This window comes from Tupaia chinensis, unplaced genomic scaffold (genome assembly GCF_000334495.1).
Source record: "Tupaia chinensis unplaced genomic scaffold, TupChi_1.0 Scaffold146741_1, whole genome shotgun sequence".
NCBI lineage: Eukaryota > Metazoa > Chordata > Mammalia > Scandentia > Tupaiidae > Tupaia > Tupaia belangeri.
This window is the reverse complement of record NW_006206596.1, coordinates 22520-33104: the sequence shown is the minus strand read 5'-3', so window position 1 is coordinate 33104 and position 10585 is coordinate 22520. Positions and strand designations below refer to the sequence as shown.

Sequence of the window (10585 nt, the reverse complement as noted above, 5' to 3'; positions counted from 1 at the left end):
GGGACACTAACCGCAGTCGACTACGTGGGAGTCCAGCGACATAGCCATTACGCTAACTGCTGGTTCCCTCTTCTTGTGTTTCTTCAACTTCTGCATCATCTAGTTCATCATGGATTCTTTCGTCAGAGTCGGTGGCTAGTTTTTTGCTGAGAGCCAGGTTAAGAGGCTTTGAGAAAAGATTCTCAAAATCCATTACCCAGACAGCAACCTCCCACTCACCAGCACAGCTCTGCAGTAACAGCATGAGTCATAACAATAATTTTAAAATAAATAAAAGTGAGCTATTTTTAAAAATTTAAAATATAGTTTTAGCTAATATTCATTAAAACCTAAGAATTTCCAAGTGGAAAGTGAACAATTATAAAGACCAATTAACTGCAGAGATAAATGTTTTTACAAACTGGTAAAAAGACTTGATTTAGTCAATAATTAGCTAGAAGATCTGAATTAAATATTTAATTTTTAACAAAAACAAATGTAACAGCACTTATTTTTATACAGTTGATTTAGTAGTGTATAAACTATAAAAAAAAGTCACCAAACATACCTGAAATGTGCTATATGGTTGAAAAGTTGTCAAGACCTATGCTGTTTTTTAAAATAATTATTTATTTAACTGTATTATTATTATTTTGTTTTGATTTTACTATAGGGCACATGTGCTCACCAGAACAAGAGAGAGACAGAGAGAGGAAAATTGAGAAAGCAAGTCATCAGGTCTGTGACTTGAACCCTGTTGTCACCCTATTTCAAAGTCTAGTGCCTTAACCACCATGCCCCCTGCTCACCCCACCAGATGCTATTTTGAGGTTCCAGACAGGAGAAAAATGAAATGCTTCAATAATTGTTTATGGACCTACATAGAAACAAGATGGCATGTGGGATACATTCACTTCTACAAGGGTTATGAAGGTGAGTGTAAGCATGGTGAATATAACTCATAATTGAGTACTATTCATTCTAATCATGCCAAGGGAGTATGATATTAATGTCCTCCTCAAAAAAAAAAAAACTATTTCAGGTGATAAACATGATAATTATCTTAGCCACACACACACACAAACATTTTCAAAACGTATGAAAAATGGTGAATGTGTGCACTCCTCATTCATACCCTTAAAAAAAGTCATTGTCCTCCCCATGCATTAATGATCCTCCTTTAAAATTATCTCTGTTTACATGACAGTGTCTTCATCCAGCTAAATGAATCCTTATCTCACTAACGAGGTCCTCAAAACCTCTCTTCATTGTTTGGAAGCAGTTTGCTTATGTACAGAGAAAAACATTTCAAGGTTTTCTAGAGCCCTGGGAACATCATTCACACCAGCTCCATGTATCGGTGCAGGAGAATCTCTGTATGGCAGCTTGGGCCTAAATCTGTCTGTCTTGTGGCTTGGCTAAAGAGTTTGCCCTGAATCACATGACTTCACTGTATTTTCTAATGTTGCCCCCTCTGTTTAGGTTCATATGGAAGAACTACCTGTATGTATTGGCCTTTTACTTTGCCATCAAGTAGATCAATAAAAGCCCCCATTTGCTACCCAACATTCCCTTGGGTTATGATTTCTACAGTGCATATCCCAGTGACAGAAGAACTTTAGAAAATGCTCTGTTTTTGCTCTCTGGTGGGAATCACATCCTGCCAAACTACAATTGCTAGACACAAACAACCTGTTGCTATCATAGCAGGAAACATGCCAACATCTTCAGCCCAAGTTGGAACACTTTTGGAGCTCTACAAAACCCCACAGGTAAGTGGGTTGTCAGGTTTGGAATGAGAGTTGTATAACTCTTAATACTACCCTCTCACATGTGAGCAGAGAAAATGTAGAATCTGGATTTACATAATCCTGGAGTCTCTCAACACCTCTCTTGGTTGTTTGGACACAACCAAGGGAAAAAGGCACAGGGAATTTTTAAAGCGATAAAATTGCTAAAGTACAAATAGGAGAGAGAGAAAAAGAGCAGTGTTGGGCCATCTGGTAACATGGTGGTTAATGAGGCTGAGTTCCCCATGGTTTACTGCATGGTTCAAATTGTAATCCAGGTGATTTAAAGAACACACTGTCATGTGTGCTTGTAGGTCACAAATCCTAATAATAGAAAAGTTTAGGAGAAGGGATATTGGCATGACTGTTACTTATGAGGGGTTATTTTTCACTTTCCCTCTGTCTCTTTGTGCAAGTACACATGATTTAATTTTTCCTCTAACAAAAATAAGTAGAGAAGTGGAATCTCTTAAATTTCATTGAAATTTCTGTCCATGGCCATTATATTTAACCCTCTCTGATGGGAATATTGAAGACCAACTTAAATATGTCTTCTAAATAGTATGCAGGAAATAGAGATCTACCTTACCTCAGGAGAGAACAGTATCAGCGGGCCTTCAGAAGTCAATTAGATACAAAAATATAAAAACTATTCCATTCATTATGTCATTGAACAAAGAAAGGACATTCCAGCACTGGAGATACTCTAAATTGGGTATGGCTCAGTTATAGTAGCTGAGGTTTCCTCACATCCATGCAGGTGGATGTCTTCAAAGCACTTCCAGTTACTCTCCACATAACAATTCTACATATCAGAGATTCTTCCAGGGAAACCTTCTAATAAAAGTTTCAGGAGATATTACTGGTAAACACAGACTTAGCTTATGAGAATCCTGTTCTGAAAAAAATGTATTTAAAATATTAGACAGGTCAAGTGTTCGTGTTTTAAAAACATATAAGTTATGCTATGATGATAAAACACAGAATCAAAAAACCAATACAACATTTATTTTTTTCAGAGTTTATATTTTAATCCTTGGTTTCTAGGAAAGGAAATCTCTGATCCACATGTCACATGAGCTCAGGATGGCAGAATCACCAATATCTTGTGCCATTTTTGTAAATATATGCATCACTCAGTTCTCATTGTAAATATTGAAACAAGTATTGAACCTTATAATTTTTCTCATATGTTCTGGCCTGGAGTGATACTGTTATTTGAATTAGTCGCATGTCCTATATCAAAAGAAATGGGACTGTAAAACTGTCTTCTGATGCTCATAATGACAGAATATTGTCATTTCCACATCATGAATTCTCTTCGCTCTATACCCCATCTGTGGTCTTATCAGTTCAAGTATCTCCTCCCCATTTAAGTGGGACAATCCAAAATTGCACTAAAGCCAGAATTAGGTTATTTGTTTTCTTATTCAGGTCACGTATGGTCCTTTTGATCCCATCCTAAGTGATAAAGACCAATTTCCATCAGTTTATCAGATGGCCACCAAGGACAGCTCTCTGGCTCATAGAATCATCTGGTTGTTGCTACATTTTGGCTGGACATGGGTAGCACTCTATGTATCTGATATATGCAAGGGGAACAGTTCCTCCAGGATGTAAAGGCAAAGATGATAGAAAAGGATATCTGTGTGGCCTTTGCAGAAAAGCTCCCTCCCACAAAAGGTGTCTTTTTTGCACGTGACTTAACTCTTAGGATGAGGATCAGAATTTCATCTGCAAATGCGTATATAGTATATGGTGATGAAGGGAGTGTCTGGAAGCTGGGATGGGTAAAAGAATTCTATTTAATTTTGGGAAAGGTATGGTCATGAGAAATCTCTTCTCCCCAGAGTGGAATTGTATTTTTGCTAATTTTAAGAAGATGCCATACTTTTTCCATGGAAGCCTGTTATTTTCAAACCAGAAAAGGAAAATTCCCGGCTTTAAACAATTTCTCAAGACAGTGACCCCTTCCCAATACCCAGAAGATTTTTACTTCAGTAAACTCTGGGCTCAGTTTTATCGATGCTCACTTGCTGGATCATTCTGCAGCAAAATTGGAAAGTGCCCACCAAATTCTTCCCTAGAGTTTCTACAGTCTGATTTGGACATGATGACCATGTCTGACTCCAGCTTTTTCATCTATCATGCTGTGCATGTGGTGGCTCAAGTTCTTTATAAGACACTTTTGCAGAAAATAGAAATGAGATATCCAGGAGATGTAGTCCAACCTATTCATCCCTGGCAGGTAAACACTATTTGCAAGCATCAGAGTATTTGGAAGTATTTCTTTTCTTTTTTTTTTTTTTTTCCCAGTTTTCTATTCTAGGACACATGTACTCATCAGAGACTGAAAGTGATAGGGAAATTAACACATGACCCCCAGTGGGTTTGACCACACCGAAATCCCTTCTTCTCCATTTGAGCACCCATACATACAGGTCTGTGTGCTTTTTAAGCTTCCAAGTCTGTTAGAAACATCATGGTCAGCCATGAGGGAGTCCACCTTCACCACCACACCACCCGTGGAGGGTTTTTTTGTTTCTTTTTTAGAATTATTTTATTTAACTTTATTTATTTATTCATTTGTTTATTTCAATTTGACCAGAGAGAGACAGAGTAAGAGAGAGAGAGAGAGAAAGTGAGAAAGCAACCTGCCAGGTCTGGAACTCAAACTGTGGTTGGCCATGTGGGAGTCCAGTGCCTCTAACCACCATGCTACCTGCTGGCCCCACCATGGAGGTTTTGTAAAGAGAGATTTTTGCTATAGGGCATGTATACTCACCAGAAAAACAGAGAGACAGAAAGTGATAAATCACACCCAGCAGAGATGGTCATGCCACAATCCCTTCTCCTGCCTTCTTCTTTTGGGGTGTTGGGCATACACACACACACATGCCTGGCAGCCTTCTTCTTTTGGGATGTTGGGCATACACACACACACCTGCCTGACATGAATTTTAAGCTTCCAGGTTCGGGACACAAACCCTGGTTGTTCACTAAACAGAAGTCAAGCGATGTAACCAGTATGCCATCCACTTGTCTCTAACCCCTGGTGGTTTCATTTTGTTCCTTTTTTTTTTTTTTCGTAGCTTTTTCCATAGGGAATGGGTGATCACCAGAGAAGAGAGAAAAAAGAAAATGTGAGAATTCACCTTCTAGAGGGGATGATCATACTACAATCCCTTCTCCTCTATTCTACAATTCACATTAGATATTTTAAAATCCAGAACCTAAAATTTTCTACTCAACTAGATATGAGGGTATAGTGTAAATATTCTCAAAAACACATCTTTTCAGAGTCTTTACCATGTAAAACCTGCACTGAAATTGTTTTGGATGAAATGATTACATAAGACAAGAGAATCAAGGGATATTTTTAATTATGCATGGGATAAAGTAATTAGGTACTTTGGAAATACCCAGTAAAGAATACATGAAGGGGACTGGCAGGTGGCATAGTGGCTAAAGCACTGGACTCCAACATGGCTTATTGTGGTTCAAGTCCCAGAAATGATGGCTTGCTTTCTCACTTTTCTTTCTCTTTTTTGCTGTGTCTTTCTGGTCAAATTCAAAAAAGATAAATTAATAATTATTTTAAAAATAATAAAACATAAAAAGAAAGTGAAGTATATACTAGATCTTAATTATACGTCTCACTAAGGGGGGTCAGCAGGTACTACAGTGGTAAAGGCTCTGGATTTCCACATGACTGAGTGCACTTTGAGTCCTGAACCTGGAGGCTTAAAAGTCACAACAAACACAGGTTCATCCATGCCAAAATTCTTGAGAAGAGAATAAAGATGGCATTTGGGTGCAGCAATCCCCTCAGGGGGTGATTTCTCTCTTTCTCTGTCTCACTGTCTCTCTGGCAATCTCATGCACCCTATAGCTGAAATTTGAAAAAAATAATCAAAATCCCAAGTAATATTAAAAGGATTAACAGTAATGAACTATTAAAAGTGAACATTTTCTTTGAGGTGAAGAAAAAAATAGAGCATCTCATCAAGCAGCTCATAACATACATGAAAATGACTAATGATCTCTCTTCTGCTCAGACTCCTGAATCTGTGTGTAGCCACAGTTGTGTTCCTGAATTCCAGAAAATTCCCCAAGAAGGAAGACCTGTTTGCTGCTTTATTTGTGTTTTATGTCCGGAGTTAGATATTTCAAATCAAACAAGTATGAAATATATAACTACATTGTTTGTACCTACTATTGCTCAATAAAAATAAAACTATTACTATTACAAATAAAACATAAACCAGCACGTGGCATGGTGGTGAAGACACTGTCCTATGTCGCCAATCACAGTTCAATTCCCAATTCTTAGGCTTGAAGGTCATGCCAGGCATATATGCATGCATGTTCAAAATCCTAAGAGGAGAAAACAGAAGATATTGTGGCGTGGCCATCCACCCAGGGGATGATTTCTTAATTTCTGTCTTGCTGTCTATCTTATGAGTACGTGTGTCCTATAGCAAAAAAATCTCTCTCACACACAAATAGAAAAAAAACACAGACCATCATTATTCTTAATTTGCATGCTTATATTTTTGATATTTTTATTTTATACACACTATTCTACCCTACCATGTGTAAGCTGTTTTCTGGCCATGCTCATTCTATTAGGCTCAACTCTGAAACTATTTCCAGTGGACACCCTTACAGTTTGGTGTTAGGTAAGACAATATCAATCTTAGATCTCATACTGAATCACATTAGTCATAAAATGAAAGAGGTGTCATCATCAAAGTTACCTGCAGGCGCCTTAATCTTTGAATCTGACTTTTATTCCTAGATGATACGCCAAAAGTAATTACAGATAAATCATCAAGAAAATATAACTTTTACAACCAAGCTCAAACATCTGTGGAATTAAGTACAAAGAACTGACTAATATTCGAATACCACACTTGAAATATATTGCAGAAAGATAAAGAAATGCAGTTTAAAAATTAAAGACTCAATATTCTAATACATTTCACATCTGGACATCTCAAAAATGGCCATTATACAAAATATACTACCAAGTAATTATCAAAATAAAATGCGGTATTGTCAAGTATGAAATATGTTTACTACCTTACCACCATGCCACATTTGGCCCTACCCGGTGTGTTTTCTAAGCTGCTGGTACAGGACTCAAGTTGCTTACTTGGCCATGTGTAATTCAGCCGCCCTAACCACGCCACTGTTGGCTCCATCTGTGCTCTTTATGAATTACCAAGGTTAGACACCAATTAGTCAAAACAAGATTTTAATAGTCTGGATTTTATGAGAGTCTATGTACTAATCAACCTCTGGGAATCATCCCCTGGGGGGTGATTTCTCACTTTCTATCTGTCTGTGTCTTTCTGGCAAGAGCACGCATCCTAGAGCAAAAACCTCTCGAAAAAAAAAAAAAAAAGGAAAAGTAAAACATGGCTTAAAATTTTCCATAAGTATTATGTAATTCCAGAGATTCTAATAAGTAGAATTCATCTTATTTTTATCACTAGTAAAAGTAAATATTTATGTTCAGGTTTTAATATACAAAAAAAAAAAGAAAATTACTTTTGTGAAGGAATTGGAAAACTAAATAAGTGTACAAAACAAGAAATAAAAATAGAGGTAAAAAGAAAGCCCATATCATAGTGCTAAAGGAAGCCGTATCCCACATGACCCAAATTGTTACATGAGCCCCAAACAAGATGAATGAAAATACACCAGGTGTTTGTATGTTGTGTAAAATAAAAGGAAATAATGGTGCAGAGGGGATTGTGTCATGACCATTTAATCGAGGTGGTGTTGTATTGTTTTCTTTCTCTCTCTGTGTGTATCTCTCTCTCTAGTGAGTGAATGTGTCCTCTTGAAAATTAAAGAAAAAGAAAAATAGGTGCCAGCAGCTGGCATGATTGTCAAGGTGCTGGACTACCAAATGACTAATTGTGGTTAGAGTCCTAGATTGGTGGCTTTCTTTCTCACTTTCCCTCTCTCTCTCTGTCTCTATCTCTCTTGGTGAGTGCACATGGTCTATAGGAAATTTAAAAAATAATAGTAAATACAATTAAATAAATGATTTTTAAAAATAAAAAGGAAAAAAATTAATAAAGAAAGGATTTGGGACACAGAAGAAAATATACACATATATGTGGGTGCCAAACATGTTCCTGAGATAGGAGCCAAGAATATCTGCTGAATCATGTCTTAGAAAGAGGCTGTGTAAGAAAAAAATGTGATTGATTATCACTCTAATATTTTTTCTAAGAATCATTCATTTTATTTATCATTATTATTATTATTAAAATTTGGTACAGGTCATGCACACTCACCAGAGAGAGGACAGAAAGAGAGAAAAAGAAATAAAAACTGAGAAAGCAAGCCACCAAGTCTGAAACTCAAGCTGCAATAAATCACGTAGGAATCTAGAATCTTAACTTCTATATCACCTGCTGGTCCCCATTCTAATTCTTAGAGAAAATATTGGGGTATTGGAAGAGTTTTTTTTTTAATGCAAAAATGTGTAATGACTTTTCTGACAATCCAATATTATTGTCTCAGTATTACCATAAATAAATAAATACATACATACATACAGACATACTTTAGAAAAGATTAGTTACAGCAGATATCTTTACTTAAAAATTGTAACTGAAACACAAACATGTCTCTTACTTTATGTAATCTCTCTGACCGCTTTCCTGCTACATAATAGTAGACACAAGTAGATACAACAGAGAACTTATTATGCATAAAGGCAAAAATATTATCAAATATTATTAAAAATTAACAAACCATGCTTTAAGATATATATAAATGAATATCTCAAAAAGAACACTCAATCCTTCTATCATATAATTACAATACCAATTTCTCAAAAAATAGCTCTATAAGAGCAATACAATTCTATTAAAGATTTTATTGTTTTAAACTAAAACTGTTTTCACATTTACATAGGAGTGTTTATGATAATATTGAGATAAAAATTAAAATGCACAATGACAAAAGTCTGTACACAAAGTGACCTATAAGATACAAGAAAAAGTCACTAGAAATTAGGAAAGAGAAAAAAGTTAGGGGTACTCCAGAAGAACAAAGTAAAATTATCTTTCTCTGAATACTAAGAAAATGATTAATTTCTATTGTGATGAACAAATATGAGAAGCTATGGAAGCATAAGGTTCATTATAATGAAATCTTAGAAGAGAGTAGAGAAGAGATCAGGAATGTATCCTCAACTGTGTAACATCGTTGAGATCTGCAAGATGGACCATCAAGATTCCCATATGCTGAGGCCCAGTTTCAAATGACTTTTGGGTTATTTGCAACTGAAAGAATTCTCCCAGTGTCATCGATACAAACTATTAATTTGGTGTATCTTGGTATTACCACAGGAGATTTATCTGCACATAATTACATAACAGTGACCATTTTCTTCAACATGACAATCAATTTGTTAAACTGAATTGCTGCATCTTTGATTTTCCACCAGATGCATAGCAGTGTATCTAGTGCCCAGCTCAAGAGTATTCAAACAGTGAGAGAACTCAATGTCTTCCCAAGCGTGTGAGATTCCTAGCTTTTGAGGATGCTTTGGGGACAACCATGGCCTGCATGGCTTTGTGTTTCTTTGCCCTCACAGCTGTAGTTTTGAGGATCTTTGTGAAGCACCAAGACTTTCCCATTGTCAAGGCAACAACCAGGCTCTCAGCTTTATTCTGCTTATCTCCCTCCTGCCATGCTTCCTCTGCTCCTTGCTCTTCATTGGCCATCCTAACACAGCCACCTGTGTCCTTCAACAAGTCACATTTGGCCTTGTGTTCACTGTGGCTGTTTCCACCATTCTGGGCAAAACAATTACCATAATTCTGGCATTCAAGGCTATGAAACTTGGGAGAAAAATGAGGTGCTTGCTGATATTAGGGGTTTCCAACTCGGTCATTCCCATTTGCTCCCTTACCCAAATGATTATCTGTGGAATTTGGCTGGGAACCTCTCCCCCTTTTGTTGCTATAGACTCATACTCTGAGCCCAGAAACTTCATCATCATGTGCAACAAAGGTTCAGTCACTGCCTTCTACTGTGTCCTGGGCTACCTGGGCTTCTTGGCTCTGGGGACTTTCACAGTGGCTTTCCAGGCCAGGAATCTGCCTGACATATTCAATGAAGCCAAGTTTCTCACATTCAGCATGCTGGTGTTCTGCAGTGTCTGGTCATGTTTGTCCCCATCTATCACAGCACCAAGGGGAAGTTCATGGTGGCTGTGGAAGTCTTCTCCATTTTGGCCTCCAGTGCAGGGCTTCTAGGCTGCATCTTTGCTCCCAAGTGCTACATTATTCTGTTAAGGTCTGATATGAACTCTTGGAAAGCTTTAAAAAAACAGAAGGTGTTTCAAATAAATCCTAAGTTTCTATGTCATAATCCTCTATCACAATTTTAGGGTTTTGAGCCAAAAGTGTACCATTTTTATATTCTTTTTTTCCCCCTAAAATATATGAGATTGGTTTATTGTCATATTTTTCATTGCAATTTTTGTTCACATTATATTTTTTTAATGATAAATTCTAAAAGTAAAATGTGGTTAAGACTGTATGAAATCTTTTTTTTAAATTTTTTAAAATTTATTCATTCTCTACATTAATTCACTATACACCATCACAACACACAAATGAATTTTCCATCCAAAATACACAGTGCATTGGCTCAATCAAGCACATCAACATACATGTTCTCAGCAAATAATTTTCCAATTCTTATGTCCTGCATACCTTGCCTTTTGTTTTGCCATCCTTGATTCCCCATCCCCCACCCTCTGCCATGTCCCATCCTCCTCC

General features: G+C 36.8%; 1 pseudogene; it reads right to left on the bottom strand.

The window, feature by feature from the left end:
• The window catches only part of LOC102473708 (zinc finger CCCH domain-containing protein 8-like), a 1319-nt pseudogene extending 1126 nt beyond the window's left edge, over positions 1 to 193 (bottom strand).
• Positions 194 to 10585: the final 10392 nt, after the last annotated feature.